The sequence below is a fragment of the Balaenoptera acutorostrata genome, chromosome 18 (assembly GCF_949987535.1).
Source record: "Balaenoptera acutorostrata chromosome 18, mBalAcu1.1, whole genome shotgun sequence".
Taxonomy (NCBI): Eukaryota; Metazoa; Chordata; class Mammalia; order Artiodactyla; family Balaenopteridae; genus Balaenoptera; species Balaenoptera acutorostrata.
Window position 1 is genome coordinate 26785166 of NC_080081.1, and position 18914 is coordinate 26804079.

At 38.2% G+C, this 18914-nt stretch overlaps 1 long non-coding RNA gene across 2 annotated transcripts in view; it reads right to left on the minus strand.

Moving 5' to 3' along the window:
• LOC103012424 (uncharacterized) overlaps positions 1-18914 on the minus strand; it is a 121754-nt gene that overhangs the window by 90550 nt on the left and 12290 nt on the right. For both annotated transcript variants that reach the window (XR_009005924.1, XR_003623772.2), the window contains exon 2: positions 18143-18227. This is a non-coding gene — a long non-coding RNA (uncharacterized LOC103012424). The remainder of the gene's footprint in view (positions 1-18142; positions 18228-18914) is intronic.

The window sequence follows — 18914 nt, forward strand, 5'->3', positions numbered from 1 at the left end:
CATCCGAAGTGTAGAACTCCAATGCATCACTGATTGCTCTCTGGGATGGATTAAGTTAAGGGGTGAAATTACACTAATCGAGTTACCTCTACATTGATGGATATATCAGAAATTGGTGACTTGTATTTCTCCCTAAAATCAATAAATGGAATAAAAAATATGCAAAAGCATGATAGAAAACAATTCCCTGCATTAAAGGAAAAAATATGCCTATTAAAATGAAACACTATGAATTCCACTTTTACCCATGAAGAAATTCAATGATGGAGATTATATATATATATCCATTTCAACTAATGACAGCGGAGCAATTAGATGTCAATAAGTAAAAAAATAAAACTTGACCCAAACTTCATACTTTATAAAAAAATTTATTCAAAATGGACAGTGTACTGAAATTATAAAATTATAACTGTTAAAGTGCTATTACCAAAAGACAGGACAATGATTGTTGAGGAACCTTAAAGAAAGTGTCCTCAGCTAGTGACTGATTTGTAAGTATCTTTCCCAGTCAGAAGTATCAATGCTGTCTGGCATTCACTGTTATTTATTCATGTATTCATTCATTCATTTATGTCACTCTTCTTGGAGGAGTTCAAAACACCAGAAAATGAAGTGTTTGTTCTTCTCCAGGCACTACATCTGCTGATCTGCCATCACGTTAATCTTGCAGAGGAGGTTAACACAGAACCTCGGATGGGGTACCCTTGCGGTGCAGCAAGCACACTGCATTGGCTGAATTACGGCAAGAAAGTAGGGAGACTGGTATGACTAGCTCCCCAGACACCTCTTCTGTGCTGAGCTTCACAGATAGGATTCCTTTGAATTTTTAAATTTTTTTTTCATTAAAATTCATTTTTTCATTTAAATTCATTTTTTTCAGTAAGGTATAGTTGATGTACAATATTATATGTTTCAGGTGTACAACAAAATGATTCACAATTTTTAAAGGTTATATTCCATTTATAGTTATTACAAAATATTGGCTATATTCCCTATGCTGTACAATATATCCCTGTAGCTTATTTATTTTATACATAGTCGTTTGTACCTCTTAATCCCGTACTCCTATCTTGCCCCTCCACCTTTCCCTCTCCCCACTGGTAACTGCTAGCTGGTTCTCTACAGAGCTCTGAATCTTTGGGGTTCTTGGTAATTCTGCTCTCACTTTAGGCATTCTTATCAGAAACAGCACGAAAATAGAAAAAAGGCAATAGCAGTGGTATTTTCACAACCATAAAAGGCTATCTGGTTGATGATCTTTGCCTGCTTTCTATCACCCAACAGCACAATATTTATTAAAACATACCAAAAGCCAAGTAGGCTGGTTGCTGGCCACAAAGTTAATTTAAAGAGCTGAAGTAGGAAGATTAGAGAACAGGAGAGCTATGAGAATTACTTTCTGAGGAAAACTAAACAGCCAGGAAAGCAGTGGAGCATTTGTAACCCTGTTTGAAATCAGTGCAAATGTGGGGAGCTGCTCCAATATATCTATCTGGTACACATTCCCTTCCCTTCCCATGTTACCATATCAGAAGCAATATTAGCAGTGGTTTACCAATATCAAAAATCAACATTAGATATGAGCAATGATATACTAATAATTAGATTTAGAAACCGCTGTGTTGATTTTTGTCATTAATGACTGCATATTCTATTTCCTATAAGTCACTTTCATTCAAGTTCTTAACATCTGTTTTAGTTTTTAAGAGTATGTTAAAGATTTTCACTTATATGTTCATTGTTTTCTATGTCATCTCTTGATGAGCCAGATTTGACTCTTTCATACAAAGAAATCCTAGATCCTTCTGCCTGGCTTTCAACAGAAGGTCCCAGTAGCAGCAGCAAAGGGAGTTGGTGACCTTGTAGGAAGTCTCTCTCTCCAGTCCCTTGATAAGCACTACTGGCCTTTGGTCACCATCAGGCAAAGTCCTATGCTGATGATGTTTCAAGCCTGCTTTCACTGCTGGTTCATCTTATAGAAAAATTCAGCCACTGTCAACGAGTGGATTTAACATTTTCAAGAAGATTTGCAATTTTAAAAAGCTCTTTTTTTTTTTTTTACCGTTTTTACAGCTTAAAAAACACTACAATTTGCATATTACCTCTTACACAAATTCTTTCTTGCTTTATCTGATTGCATTCATGACAATGTAACAATCTTCCATACATGAAGATAACTACTTTGGATTTTATAGCTACTTTATATATTGTATATTTATATATTATATATGTGAAGTAGGTATTTTTACCCCTTTTTTGGAGGTAAGGAAAAAGGTCCACTTATATGCTCAAAGAACTCCTGGCTAGTAAGTGGGAGAAGGAAAACTTGGACTTGGGTTTTCTGAGCAAGTTCACCAAGCTTTGCACCACTACTCAAAAAATAATAATAACCACTTACATTTTCATGACACTTGGAAATATTGAAAGCACTTTGCACACATGATCTCATCTGATCCCAGAAGTATGCTACGAAGTACGCAGAACCAAATATTGAGTCTGCATTTTATAGATGTAAGAACCAAGGCCCTGAAGGTGGATGTAGGGGGTAAAATGATTTATCTAAGATCAAACAACTTTCAAATGGCAAACTCAGAGCTAGAAGCCAGGCACTGAGACTTCTTACTCAATCATTCTCTAGTTCCATTGGATCAGCTTGTGCGTTAGCCTCTTATTCAAACTCTTCTCAGTTGATCTCATTAAATTTGTGATAAACAGTTTGGCCTCCATGCATGAAGAAAACTGGACTACTTTGGACTTTATGAGGACTGGGGGATATTTTTATAGGGAGAACTTCTTTTGAAGAGTTCTGCTCAATAGGACTTTTTAAAAAAGTGATGAATCCTGATGATGGAGATAAAAATAACTGTCAATTATTGCCAATGTGTTTGTGTGATTCTGTTTAGCTTTCCAATCATGGAAATTTATGCCCAACCTGTTTAGATACTGTTAGTGTGAAGTTTTGTTTTGTTTTGTCTCACAAAATTGATGATTGCATTGTGAGCGTTATGAATTAACATTAAAGAGATGTCTTTAAATAACTCAAGCTTTTATTTTAAAAATTAATTATTTGGAAAAATTATCATAAACTACTTTGTAGGCATAGGAAAACTCTGTTAACTGGTTTAAATGAGCTAAGATTGGGAATTCCCTGGCAGTCCTGGGGGTAGGACTTGGCGCTTTCACTGCTGGGGCCCAGGTTTGATCCCTGGTTGGGGAACTAAGGTCCAGCAAGATGCGTGGTGTGGCCAAAAAAAAAAAAAAAAAAGAGCTAGGATCATTCCATATATACACTCATCTCTTTTTGACATAGAGAGGTGATATAACAGTTATTTTATGTTTTTTTGAAGTATAGTTGATTTACAATGTTGTGTTAGCTTCTGGTGTACAGCAAAGTGATTCAGTTTTATATATATATTCTTTTTCATATTGTTTTCCATTATAGTTTATTACAGGATATTGAATATAGTTTCCTGTACTATGCCGTAGGACCTTGTTGTTTATCTGTTTTGTATACAGTAGTTTGTATCTGCTAATCCCAAACTCCTAATTTCTCCCCCCCGCCCCACTCTCTTTCCTGTTTGGTAACCATAAGTTTGTTTTCTATGTTTGTGAGTCTGTATAAATTCACTTGTATCATATTTTAGAGTCCATATATAAGTGACATCATATACTTGTCATTCTCTGACTTACTTCATTTGGTATGATAATCTCCAGGTCCATCATGTTGCTGCAAATGGCATTATTTCATTTTTTATGGCTGAGTAATATTCCATTGTGTATATATACCACATCTTCTATATTCATTCGTCTGTTGGTGGACACTTCGGTTGCTTCCATATCTTGGCTATTGTAAATAGTGCTGCTATGAACTTTGGGGTGCATGTATCTTTTCAAATTAGTGTTTTTGTATTTTCTGAATAGATGCCCAGGAGTGGGAATCCTGGATCATATGGCAACTCTAATTCTTAGTTTTTTGAGGAACCTCCATACTGTTCTCCATAGTGGCTGCAACAACTTACATTCCCACCAATGGTGTAGGAGGGTTCCTTTTTCTCCACACCCTATCCAGCATTTATTATTTGTAAGCTTTTTAATGATGTCCATTCTAACCATTGTGAGATGATACCTCATTGTAGTTTTGATTTGCATGTCTCTAATAATTAGCAATGTTGAGCATCTTTTCATGTGCCTATTGGCCATCTGTATGTCTTCTTTGGAGAAATGTCTGTTAAGTCTTCTGCCCATTTTTTGAGTGGGTTGTCTTTCTTGTTGCTGTTGAGTTGTATAAGCTATTTGTATATTTTGGAAATTAAGCCCTTGTCAGTCTCGTTCCTTGCAAATATTTTCTCCCAGTCCATAGGTTGCTTTTTCATTTTGTTTATGGTTTCTTTTGCTGTGCAAAACCTTATAAGTTTGATTAGGTCCTATTTGTTTATTTTTGTATATAACAGTTATTTTTAAATAAAACTGTTAAAGATGGGGTCAAAACAGCTTCCTCCATTTAATTTTCCACTGTAACAAAAATATTGTGTACTTCAGCTCCATGTAGTATCACATGGAAATCTAGACATCTTTGAAATTTGCTTGACTTAGTAGGAAGAGTTCAGATAGCTTGCCTTTGTTGAATAAAAATACAACTGTGATTCAGAAGGTTTACAAAATTCTCTCCAGGACTTCCCTGGTGGTCCACTGGTTAAAACTCTGTGTTCCCAATGCAGGGGGCATGGGTTCAATTCCCGGTTAGGAACTAAGATCCCACATGCCACATGGTGTGGCCTAAAAAAATAATTAAAAAAATTAAAAATTCTCTCCAAATATTAATATCAGTGAATATGAGGACATTTACAGAAAGATAATGAGGGGATAACATTCCCCTCTTTTGTTGGAAGATAAGCTTTTTTCCTGCCAAAATGAATTCCTATTTCTCCCCAAAATGGTGTGTGTGTGTGTGTGTATGAAAATATTTTGCCAACTACTGGACACTAGTCACATATCAATATAAATTTTTTTATCGTTACCCCATTAAGGAGTTAAAAGTATATGTTTGCTTCCCTTTAGCATTTAGTGTCTGATTACTAGGCAGTAGAGCTTCATGGATAATAAAGGTGAAATCACCAATGAAATTTTTTTAAGAAAAAGAAAAAAATCCAGCTATGCCAAAGTTCTGAGAGTTCCAGGTTGTGCAACCAAGCCACTGGCTTTGAAACACTGCCACGGCTCCAGCACCTTGTGCCAGATACTACATTTACCCAGGGTCATTTGGGCAAAAGTAATGAAAAATATTAAAGCAATGTTTACGTAGCAGATATGCAATATCAATCATGTTATGTACATTGGTGATAAGAGTAAGGATTGGATTGTTTGGGAGAAAAGTGACATTTTCTCTTAAGTAGTGGAAAATTACCAGCAGACAGTGTGTTTGAGTTCTCTACTTAACTTTATTTCTTTATTCTTTCTTCATGCAGCTGCACTGTAAAGCATTGTGATAGCAAAAAAAAAAGGTATCACCAGACATGTTTTCTAGAAGTGATCTGAGAGTCGAAGAAACATGCTGATAAACTATAAATTATACATTGTCCAGTTTGTTATTTCTATGATGACATAAATGGGCAAAGTGTGGGAGCACTAATTATGCTCAGAAAATGCTTATTAATTGCCCTCAAGAAGAAGACCACAATCCAGCTCCTACCTCCCCCAGTCTCACTCTGATAACAAATTCTAAAGGCTTACAATGCAAGTGAACATCCCGCAGTTCTGCTTAGCAACATAGCGTTAAGTCCTAGATCCACCAATAGGTTTAAGTTGAGAGTTGTGGCCCCAAATGTGGTTTTCTTTGAAACTCACTGAGCTGTAGCTGTTCCTCAAACCCAAGCAATGCTTGCTCCATCCTAGTGACTAGCTTTGCTGTTTATTCAGTAATCATATAGTTGGGTCCTTAATTCCATACCCAACTCTTGTATCTGCTAACAGCAAGCACTAGCCCTTGATACCTTATTTCCTACTCCCAAACTGAATACCATTCCCTAAAATAAAGGGCTCTGAATGCTTATTAATCCCCAGTCCAACCCACAAAAGCCTAAGTAATACATGGCACACCTACAATCAGTATTCCAACTACTTCCAACTACCTACTTTGCCATTTCCTTTCCCTTTGAGAAATGTATTGAATCCCACTAGAGGAGCCAGAGAAGAATGTCTTCCCTTGCTAGTAACAGAAGCTTTTACCTATTTTTGAAGGGAGAGAAGTAGAACTAAGCTTATCGCCTACACTGTTGCCCCGGGCACTTCACACAGGTTATCTCATTTAATCCCCAAGCAGATGTTACACAGATTTTACAAATGGGGAAGTAGAGGCCCAGAGACCCCAAAGTGAAAAAGGAGTAAGTGATCAAATCAGGATTCACACTGTTAGAGGTCTAATTTCATAGTCCATGCTCCTTCCAAGAATACCATTCTGCCTCTCAAAAGAAAAGTCCAGGCCTATGTCAACTACTGCTCAGGTGATCTAAATGAGGAACAAAGAGAAATTATTCCTGTTATGGGCTGAATTCTGTTCCCCCAAATTCATATGTAGAAGCCCTAAACCCAGTACCTCAGAATGTGGCTGTATTTGGAGACAGGGCCTTTAAAGAGGTCATTAAGTTGAAATGAGGTAATTGCCCATTAGGGTGGGCCCTAATCCAATATGACTAGGGTCCTTATAAGAAGAGATTAGGACACACAGAGAGACACCAGGGACATGCATGCACACAAGTGTACACACACACGTACACACACAGAAGAAAGATCATGTGAAACTACAGCAAGAAGGTGGCCATCTTCAAACCAAAGAGAGAGGCCTCAGAGGAAATCAACCTTGTCAACACCTTGATCTTGGACTTTCAGCCTCCAGAAATGTGAGAAAAAAATTTCTGTTGTATAAGAGAACAGTCTAGTCTATGGTGTTTAGCTATAGCAGAACTAGCAAACTAATTCAATTCCCATGATAGGGAGTGCTGGATCTCCTACCCATTCATGTGGGATGAGTTATCTTGAGGCCATTGTTGAATAATGTGGTTCATCTTTTCTAGGCTTGAGGTCTGATTTCTATAGAGCTTTCTATATAACCAAATCAGTCTAATTTCTATTAGCTCTTCAAATATTTTCTTTAGGCACAGGAAACCACCTCAATGCATGGGACTGGAGACAGAGTTATAAAGTAAACATGACAGAGATGTGTACAATATACCTGTTGTGATTGGTACCCTCCTGGTCTGGGAGAACTCAGCTTCCCACCCCAAAGGTGGGGGTGTGGTAGGCTGGAGATTAAGCTCTATAAAAACTCAGGAACAACAAGATTTGATAAGCTTCTAGATCGGTAGACATATGAAGGTGGTAGGAAGGTGACACACCCTAAGCGGGCATGGAAGCTCCACACCCCATGCCCCATACATGGGGCATGTATGTGCATCTATGCATCTCTCCCATCTGGTGGTTCTGAGTTGTATCCTTTTATAATAAATCAGCAAGTGTAAGGAAACACTTCCCTGGGTTCTGTGAACCATTCTAGCAAGTTATCAAACCTGAGGAGGGGGTCATGGAAACCCTGGTTGGTCAGAAGTACAGGTGGCAATCTGGATGTAGCGGTTGACATCTGAGGTGGGGGCAGTCTTGTGGGACTGAGCCCTTGACTTGTGGGATCTGATGCTATCTCCAGGTAGATAGTGTCAGAATTGAGTTAAATTTATAGGAGACTCGGTCAATGTCCACTGAGAATTGGAGAATTACTTGGTGTGGGAAAAATCCACACCTCTGGTGTCAGAGAATTATTGAGAGTAGAGGAGGAAAATTAAGTTTTCTCTTACACTATCCTTAAAAAAACCAAAACTTTGGGTTGGCCTCAGAACCTCATTGGCCTCCCACTGTCCTCTAGAAAGTGGATGACCTACAGCTGGGCAAGGTCCCCGGCATTCTTCCAGGATACACTCATGCTCTCGAAGAGGAGGGTCTATCCAAGGGCAGGGGAAAGTACCAGGGGGCCTGCTACAGGCTGTGTCTTCCACAACGTTGAGCCTCACAACGTCCAGCCTCAGATACTCACATTCTTCTGCTTGATCTGTGTGCTTTGTTTAATAGTTAAGATGTAGGATGAAATATTTAATAAGTACCCCAAGACTCACTGCCTTCTTCTACATTACCTATCTTGATATGCTTGGTGACTTTAAATTAGCACACTGGCTTTTTATTTTCTCTAGTGCACACAGAAGTTGACCTGGAAAACCATTTCCCCTTTATCCTTCCATTCCAATCCACTGGGGTGGTGGAAGAATGATGCTAGAGTTATTATTGTATGTTTAAAATTTGTTTCCAAAAGGTGGATAGGGCAAATTGATATTTAGATATTGAAGAAAGTATAAACCCCGGTCCCCTCCCCAGCCATTTGTGACGGGGGCAAGAGTTGACTTGTAAGCACACTTGCCGGGATTTGCAGGGCTTCGCCCTGCCAAGCACAAGTGTGTTGCTTTCTGTCCGCCCCTGGCCTGGGGCACTTATCCTAAGTGTGAGCATGTACTGGAGCCAGCGGGAGAGGCAGAGAGGGCAGGAGGGGGATGAGGAACAGAGGTCAGAGAGGAAAATCAGCCCTCACTGCAATCAGCAGCTTATTCTCCCTAGCTAAGGGAAGAGCTTGGTCATGCGCCATTTTCCTGGTCCCCTGGACAAGCTCAATGGAAATGCCAGGGCCGCCAAGAAATGCTTTCATTCATGATCAAGACTGGAAAGATGACTCAGCCTCTAAGAGAAACGTTTTTCACCAGACTCAGAGGGAAACTGCCAGTCTAATGTCCACTTGCCTGATATCACAAATACATGGGCAACAACTTTGCTGCACTAGAACTCAAACCTTTATTACAAATGATCAGTATCATATTTTTCAGAAAAGCATGGTGCTTTATTAAAAATCAGCCCCACCCATCATTCTTATTTTTCCTCCATAACACTAGGGAATGAACTAAATCCTCCTGAGGCCCTCAGCTCAGGAAGGTATCTCTAGGCTAGTGAAGGAGACTCTCCCCACCCTCCTTTCTCTCCTATGACCCCTGGCCAAGGCTGCTGGCAGGAGCTGTGCAGCTACACCACCTGAGAAGCGATAGGAATATTCCCTTCAGGGCAGCTGAGCTGTGGCCAGTGCTGCAGGGCAGAGCAGCTGTCCCTGACAGGCCCCCCTGAGCAGTCCCAGACATTCCATCTCTCTGGGAAGTGCAGCCAAGAACATTTGGGGGGCCTGGTAAGGTGATGCAGAGAACAAAGTTAGGTACATAGTTCTCCTCCAGGGAAGTCTGAAGAGGAATCTGAGGAAGAGAGAAAGTACTTCACTGGGTATTTATCCAATAATAGGAGAAAATGTGTTCCTACTGTGATTCTAAAAAAAAAAAAACAGAGTTCTTTAGAAAAATCTCATTTGCAAATGTGTATTCTTATTTCCTCTCACACAACAGAGAACAGAAAAAAATGTTGTGACATGACATCTCCCAAGTCATGGAACATCTGAAACTCGGGATTAAAAGAGTTGGGGGGAGTGGGGAGGAGAGATGGTCTTCTACTGTAACCGAGCAGGACCCTATGGGGCCTTCCCAGAACCGACTCCCCGCTGCCCCACCATGTCCTACGCCTGCCTCTTGTCTGTTAAAAAACTTTAGCCTCCTGGGCCTTCCCCAAGTTCCAAAGAGTAAATTTAATCAGAGAAGTGAGAAAATGCAGAAAGACAGGAAAACAGTTAAACAAGACAAAATAATACTTTAGCCGTTAAACAAAGCCAAGGACCTTTAGTTCCTCCTCAAAGGCTTTAGATAATATTCTGAGCCATATCCTTTAAGCTGTTTTGCAGATACTGAAACCCCCACCAGGTGGAAGAAGTTAACTGTATGCTGCCCACAAGCACGTAGACCCCAGACTTGTTGGAACCAGAAGGTTGATGATGTTGATTCCCAATTACCTCACCACCAACCAATCAGAAGAATGTCCATGTGCTGATAACACACCCCAAAAACCCCCTCCCTCACCCTGTTTTTAAAAACCTTTCTCTGAAAGCCTTCAGGGAGTTGGGGCCTTTTAAGCACTAGCTGCCTGGACTCCTTGCTTGGTGCCCTGCGATACATGCTGTATTTTCCTTCACCACAACCCAGGGTCAGGAGATTGGCTTTACTGCAGGTGGGCAAGTAAACCCAAGTTTGGTTTGGTAACACTACTTTCATTCTAAAATCTACCATTTCTAATCCACTAACAAGAACCAAGTATCTGGAAAAACAATAAATAAACAATAGATAAATAGATTTTATTCTTTTTTATAAAACAAGAGAATAAAATCTGGCACTACCCATTGTTACTTACAGAAAAAAAATTTTTTCATTTAAAAATAGATTTAACCTAAATATGAAATATCTTACTATATACTTCTTATAAATTAGAATCTAGAGCAAAGATAAGCAAATGGAAATAATTTGAACAAACATGCAACTTAGGGTTTTACAATCATGTGTTACCTTTGGTACAGCATAACATCCTTGTATCAGACACACAAGACAATTTAACTGGACATGTGAAAAATGATTACTTCTACCCATTTCTGAAAATAATGAATGGCATTTGTTAACATTTTAATAGCTGAATATTAAATATTTCTTCTATAAAACTGAACAGCAATTAAAAATTGATTATACCACCCACTCTTACTATAATTTACTGTTGGCAATCCTGTGTACATTTGATGGCATCGGGAACTCCCCAAGGGGCCTACAAATGGATAGACAGCCCTCTGCACATGTGTATCAAGTAACAACATTTTCAAGTCATGCTACCCAAATACATGTATTATAAAATGTTGGCTGTAGAATTTAAAAGTTGATTTTCACTTTTTAAAATCGTTTTTATTTTATTTCTTTTTTCTAGGCTTTCTCTTTTAAACCCATCTGTGTATGTGTATTTTTCTCCTGTTTTAAAAGTAACCTAAGTAATAGCATTTCATTACACAAATTTAAACAGTACCAGAATATACAACAGTAGACAAGGAAAGTCCCCAGCAAGACCACTAATAAGACGAGAGTCTGGTAGTTTCCACATGAACACTGGCTTTAGACTGCCTGCATTCAAGCCCCAACTCAGCTACTTGCTCTCAGTGTGATGTTGGCAGAGTTACTTCGATCCATAAAAAGAGGTACCTAAGAAAAGTAAAAATCTTTCCTCAAAACGTTGTGAATGTTAAATAAAATCATCCACATAAAACACATAGTATAGTCCCCAGCTATACTAAGAGCCCAGTAAATATTAGATTATCATCATCATCTTCATTAGTATCATTATGTTTAATGGGCAACCACCTTCAATGGTTTGATTTAATTTTCAAAGTTACTTCACTACTCTTAGTGACTTGAAGATCTTCTCAATTCACTTCCCCTTGACAGATCCTTAGACCTATTTCTGTGAATTCACAGGAACCAAATTCTTTGAATTGTAACTAAAGCCCAGAATAAATAGAAGCAGAATATTAAGACAGTATCTGCTCTTTTTCTCTACTACTTGTTAGAATTTCCCTCTCACCAAGCATTCATTTCCTGTCACTGGGATAGTTCCTGGGCAATTCTAGCATAGATTAGAAAAGGCTTGTGTAAACAGATCATTCTCAGTTGGTATCGAAAGGGTACCTTCTCTGCATCTCAAATTCAACGTCTTCCACCCCCATGGATACACACTCATAATGCATTCACTCCCTACACTCCACTCAGCGCTCCACAAACTGCTCACCAGGCCCCCCTTCTCATAATCTATTGTGACTATAACACCTTGAAAACACCAAATGCTGGCATTTCAGCTTTGCTCCTAATGCTTGGCGTGCTCTGACACTCCTCCAGTCTGGAGGTTGCAAACGTGGGCTGTGCATGACAATCTATCATGGTGTATGTTTCTACAGTCAGTTCTGCTAGAATGCTTGTTTTGAAAACGTGAATTTGTTCCAACGTGACTGATAAATTAGGGAAACTTTTAGCACAACAGTAATTTTGGATTTGCTTGTGCCAATTTCATCTCCAGGCCGACACAGAAAACTGTACCCAGCTGAACTGAGCTTTGCACAAATCAGCAAAATGCACACACCTCTCAAGGACAATGAGCTCTACCTACATTTGCTGTTCCGTTTACTGTTCCAACTTTCTGCAATCTGATTTCAGGTAACCTCCTTCCAATCACTCATATGCTGCAACCCTGCATTTCGGCCTCATGCCCTCCCTTCTCTTTCATTTTTTCCCCTTTCCTCTCAGCCTATTTTGTGTTTATCCCCTCTGTTCTCTGTCATTTTTCTCTCTTTATTTCTCTTTCCCTCACTTTTTTCCTACCTTCCTAATGTTCTCTTCCTCTGGCACACAGGGTGGCAGCCACGGGAACAAGGCAGGCTTGGAAGGGGGGCAGTTTCGTAGGAGCTCCCACCCCGACAGACAAATGAGACATTTTCAGGGTCAAGTGCCATATTTATTGTAATACTGACATATTTCTTTACCATTCACCATGGATAAAACTGTGCTACCATTTTTATTATGTTGCTATCTTTTTTATGTGTCACTGACAAAACTGTTGAGTGTTTACTCCAATCCCAGCCCTGTAGCTTTCAGTGCATGATTTTGCACAGTACGGTGAGTCTTAGGAACACATATGTTAGGTATAGCAGAACTGACAGTATCTATCTCTCTATGATTTATTGAGCTTTTAACAGATTCTCAAAGGAACACATTATTATTCCAAAAAGTTTAAGAACTATTGGTCTACAGGAGTTTTGTCCAATAGAAATGTGAACCACATATGTAAATTAACATTTTTGAATACTGAAAGGTAAAAAGAAATGGAAGTTAATTAAAAGAAATTAATTTTAATAATGTTTTCTTTAACCCAACTATTGTCATTTCAATGTATAATTAATATAAAAAATATATAAATGAGCTAGTTCACCATCCTTTTTTTTTTCTACTAAGGCTTCGAAATCTAGTGTATATATGACAGCACACTTCAAGTGCCCAATAGCCACATGTGACTAATGGCTACTGTTAACAGGGTAGGTATGTCTAAAGGATTCTATCTCTCTGATCAGAAGAGAATGGAAGGCAAGGAAGAAGGTACCTAATTCACACTTTTTTCTCAGATAATGTAAATAAAGCGAAAAGGTAGCTTTGGTTAAAAAGGGCCTTAAAATAAATCTACTAGCCTTTATATGCTTCCTAGCCTGATTTAGATAATTCCTTGCTTAGTGTCAGATTTGATGTGGTCCAAGGGTAGGGAAAATGCACATCCATTTAAATACATCATCTATTTGTTGGGGAACTCCGGGCAATATATAAGAGTTTTCTCTTTCCAAACCACTTCTCCTGGACCATAAGGTTTATGAACACATGAGCACTCTTTGACTAATAGTTCTTCTAACAATAAGAAGCATGGCTTTTAAAATCACTTTCATGAACAAAACAAGAAAAAGAAACACATTTAATTTTAAGCTGAGTCATATAGGACCAAAATTCATATAAGACTAACAATGCATAAAGAATATATTCATAAAGAAATCAATTAAAAAAGAATCCATTTCAGAATGTAGGCCTTCTATGAAAAGTTCCCTACATTCAGTTGCTTCTGAGTATCAATTTGATGATCATCAACCAAACACACTCATAGTTTTCTGAGAATTTTTAGGGCAGTTCTTTCTTCAAGGGAAATACTATACAAAAGCCAAATATGTAAAATCAAAGCTCCCTTCCCTCCCCACCTTCATGTAGAAACTCAGGGGATTTGCTCTATAGAGCATATTGGAAAAAATAAAACTAACAAACAAACAAAGCCCTAACATCTCTGTCATTTAGAATAATCTGGGTACAAAATTAAGTTAAAGCTCTTAGGGAAATGTAAAAGATCTGAAAAAAAACAGTCCTGCATTTAAGAAACTTAAAATATATCATCTGAAGAGACACTTCTAAAAACAAAGACATAAAAAATTAGAGAACAATTATGAGGGACTGATGGTAAATATAATATAAAAGTTGTTTGAAGAAGAGTTGTTCTGGTCTCTTTAATCCCTAACCTCTAATGCACAGTGACTTTATAAGTAGGCTAAGTGTGCATTGGCCCATATATCATGGTTTGAGATGCAAGGGGCATGACCTCCCATCCAATAATATATCTCCTAAAATTCCTGCTTTGGACCGTTATCTGTGTGGCTTGTAGGTCTTAACTGAACATGGGCTCGTATACAAACCCTCTCCAGACTCAGGATGAAGGAATTTGCTAGTACACTGGGGTCACTATCAAATCAGCCTTGACCCTAACTGCTCATATCCCACGATCCAGAACACGGATCCTGCCAGGAATCCTCCTGACCTTAGAGTCCAACCACAGGCACTGCCTGGTCCTCCAGGTCCTCCAGCACCGTAGTCCTACAGTGTGTGCACCTTCAATACACCCAGAACCCCCAACACTCATCACCCTCCCCACTCTTTCTAGAGCCTAGAATTCCCTTGCTTAAACTCCAGGAGTGTGACTGGATCTCTGCTACGTGAAACTGCCTGTCCCTAACATTGTCACTTGCCTAAATCTCTACCTGGTGTTTTCCAGGGCGTTAGGCTGATCTGACTATTGTATCTGGCTCATCAGTGATGGGTAAAGTTGATTTATGAGATCTGGGCTTCTACCCTATTATTTCCTTTCTCCTTCGCCATTCCCTGAGCAGCCCTCACAGAGATGACTTTTTAAAAGGAGAGCAGTTCTCTTACCAAGGAAATGCAGCTCCTGTTCTTCCCTGATCAACAGCACCTCCCCCATTCTTTATTGCCTGTTGTTTGGAGCTGTCTTAATTCTCCACTCCTTTCCCAAGGGCCTGTCCATTCTCCAGAGGTGACCCTTCTCCGGTCTACTTTGTCTTACTACAAAAGCTCTCTCCCTGAAACCTACCATTAAAAATGCTCCTTTTGAAAGCTTATAGATTCTCCAGAGCTCCCTATTAAATGCATATATCCCTAAGGGAAATAGTTTCGTATATTCTAGCAGTTTATACCATAACTGACACCTACCTAAAGGCAAAAGCTAGTGGAAGGAGTTGAATATGTACAGACAGAATCTTCACATTAAACACCTTTAAGACACAGAATACCGTTTTATATATAACACAGAATACAATAAAGATTTAGGAATGATTTAACACCAATATTTGATAAATGGATAGTATATATGGCTCAACATACTCTGATCCAAGAAAGTCAGGATTCCGGGGGGGGGGGGGGCGGGGAATTGATTAATTCAATGAGTTCTAAGAATCTTTAGTTATAGTTTGGATATCAATATTAACTAAACTAAGAAATTTTCAAATATCTTTTATATAAGAATGTACAGATTACAGTAATGATATAACAAGGTTTAATTTTTAAAATGGCCCATGATAATGTCACTCCCCCATCAGTTTTGCTTACTAATGTGAAAATGTTCAAATAGCCAACTACTAGATCCTGTTATTGAGAGTTAGTTATGTATGATTAATCCCCACTCAAAAATTCCCAATAAATTAAGAATAGTTGTGTTTTACATCCTAGCTTATGATATGAAAAAGGAGCAATTCATTTTTAAAAAGGGTTATAATTATCTAGCCTAACTTCAGTATCACTATTAAATGTCAGGAGAGAACCCATTTTCACAAACTGCTTTGACACTTGCTGTCAATCAAGGATAAAATGTGTATGTGGAAAGGGTGTTTAAGGATCAAAGACTCAGCATAATTTTCGTTGTTATCTTTTCATCCTCCCAAGTTGGCCTGTTAATTCTTGTAGGGAAACCAGCAGAGGGAGCGCCAACCATTGCTTTTTTGTATGTGTGCTCTAAAAACAAAAGGCACTGTCCTTTCTTTACGGATTTTTAGACATTTTACCAAGATTGGCAAAAACCTTGTAAAATACAAATTATATCTATGACTACTAAATTTCCTCTTTAAGTGTTTATATTAAATCAGTATTGAAACATTTTCTTTATTAATGTTTTAATAAAGAAAGTAATACATATTTGTTGTACAAAGTGAAACAAATCAGGAAAAAAGTTTAAAAAGTTAATAAGCTCCTGCCTCCCCTTCAGATCCTGTGTATTATAAACAGACTGGTATGTATCTTTTCATATCCTTCTTATTAAAACAAGTAAAATATACATATTTATAAATTATATTTTAATATATATTATATATTTACATATATATATTATATACATATATAATATATATATATCCCCAATGTAGTAGTTTTTTACTTTTTTTTTTTTAATGGGGGGAGTCACACTAAAAAAGCCTATCAATAGGTAGCAAAATAGCATGAAACATCCATGAATATACAATGGATTCAATAAGAAATATCAAATAAACACAATGTCAGGCCATATCAAAACCACGTATGTGCAAAAGATCAAAAGCATATACCACCAAAATGATACTGCTGCCTTTTGAATGAAAACTCTAAACACATATGAACGGATTTGTGGATCTGGAAAATCAAATAAGCAAGCCAGAATATACAACACCCTTCTTAAAATGCCACGAGGAATACTATGTGAATTAATATCTGGTTTGTAATTTATATTACCAAGGTCTTCACAAAATAAAACAACAGCAATAAAACTCAACGACGAAAGGTTTTTAAAAAGTGAAATGTATTAAAATGCACTCTTTACAATTCACGATGTTTCATACACTCTAATTGCAGTAGGAGATGAAATCCCTTTCCACTCAAAGCTGCACTCTATTCAGTTGTATAATTTAGTGAAAAAGGAAAAGGATGTAACCGCAGCTGTGGCCAGAAGAGGCCCTCCATCCTATCCCATTGAGAGAATCCCTGAATTTCACTATACGTTCCAACCCTTTTCCAACCCCATCTCTTCACAAAAAGAACCTCTAAATAAGTGGTCCCAGGCCCCAGAGACCCAGCTTGCCAGCTGGTAACTGTCTCTGAAGTCCCATATATTTGCAAAAGCTTCCATAGCCCTTACTGGCACTCCCCACCCAGTCAACTCAGAAGGCCCTCCTTGTGTCCCCGGTGTCTCCGCTCACCCACAGCAGACAAAGCCTTTTAGAGGTATTCTTCAGCTTTGCTAATTTCTACACACCTTGATCTCACAGCATGTTGCTATGAAGGAAACATTGCAGGGGTAGAGGGAGAGGGAGAAAGAGACAGACAAGAAGGGCAGGGGGAGAGAGGAAGAGAGAGGGAGGCAGACAGGGAGAGAGGAAAAGAGCAAAAGAAAAGGATGAGGAAAAAACTGACGTGAGTAGGAGGGAAAATTCCCTACCTACAGGATTGGAGAATGAATTATTTCTAGGAGTAATTAACCAGCTGCAGTTTCCTTTCCATCTCTCCCCAAAAAGCAAAAAAGGGTCATTTTATCTGATTTCTTTTTCCTTTTGCTAGCGGCTTCAAGCATTTAGAAAATCTTTCAACAACCATACCTTCCTGATAAAATAAGAGAACCCTGCATACTGATCCTCATTAGATAGAAGAGGAAAAAGTGAGGAATGGGGAGGTCCAAAGCCTGGCTCAATGTCACAGGAAAGGCAGTTGCAAAATGAGGATAAGACCCAGGGTTCTTGACTCCAGCTCTTGACTTTATCCACAAAGTCAACACAAACAGTCTAGATGTGTTATCTCGCCCCCTTCTGTCTCAAAAGCTGAGTGACAAAGAGTGCTTAGTGTGATACTGAGTGTAAATGACAGCACAGGAAGTCCATTCTCAGGGCAAGCTGTGAGACCGGCAGCTGAACAGGAGGCCAGAAAGCAAGTCTGTACAGAGCACTTTCAGTCTACACCCACCATCTCACCCGCCCCTCCTGTGGCCAGAGTCCGCAGGGCCACGGGGAGGAGTTGTGTGGCTGCGGGAGGGTACCAGAAGGTTCAAAGTCCACTTAACTCATCAATTCCTGAGCATCTTTGAGGGAGACACAAGGCTGTGCCTTAATAAGAAACGAGTCATGTACAGAACTGAGTATTTTACCTTATTTTAAATATAATATTTATATTCTGATTCACTGATGAATGATATTATACAATCATGTATGAACCCTACATATAAATACTGTGCAAATCCTCAAATTTTCTGACATGGTACTAACCTCAGGATTCAACTCTTTGAAACGTGTTAATACAGTTCTCCAGGAATTCCATCCAGTCACGTATCACATGTTCGAAGCTTAAATGCTGAAAGTAAAGAAATGTTACATCAAAACAGGTTCGGTATGAATATCAGCCATATATGGAAGAAACATTTACAGGGAAACCACACCCACTGCTAAATTCACACTCGTATCAGCCAAGACATACACATACAAAGTGTGTAAGTTTAATCGTGTAGCACAAAGATGGGTTTATTTGTGCTATTATAGCATTGTCATTTATTGCAAATATCAAGGAAAAGAAATGAAAAAAGAAAAGAACAGAAAAGAAGCCTACAATGACCTAAGTCTACTACAAATTGAATTTCATTATTATCTTCCTGTAAACATACCTTTCATTACAAGTGTTTTATTACAAATAATCTCTTCAACAAAATAAAGAAAAATAAGTTTATTAAAGGACAAAATCCCAAAGTATAATTTATAATTTCTCATTTAATGCTAAATTATAATTCTTTATTTATTAAATAGTAGTAAAAATATCCTGTAAAATAGATGTTTTACATAATCTTAATATCTAATCCTAACATTATTGTTTAATTATATTTAAATTGATTGACATAGACCTAGTGCATTGAAATCTGACAGATTCTCAAATACATTTCTTTTTTAATTCTAAATGTCCACAAGTTGTGAAAAGCTAATCTCTAAGGTACACACTGATAGATCATAAAAACTTTCATTTGGAATGGATTTCTATTTGAAATATCAG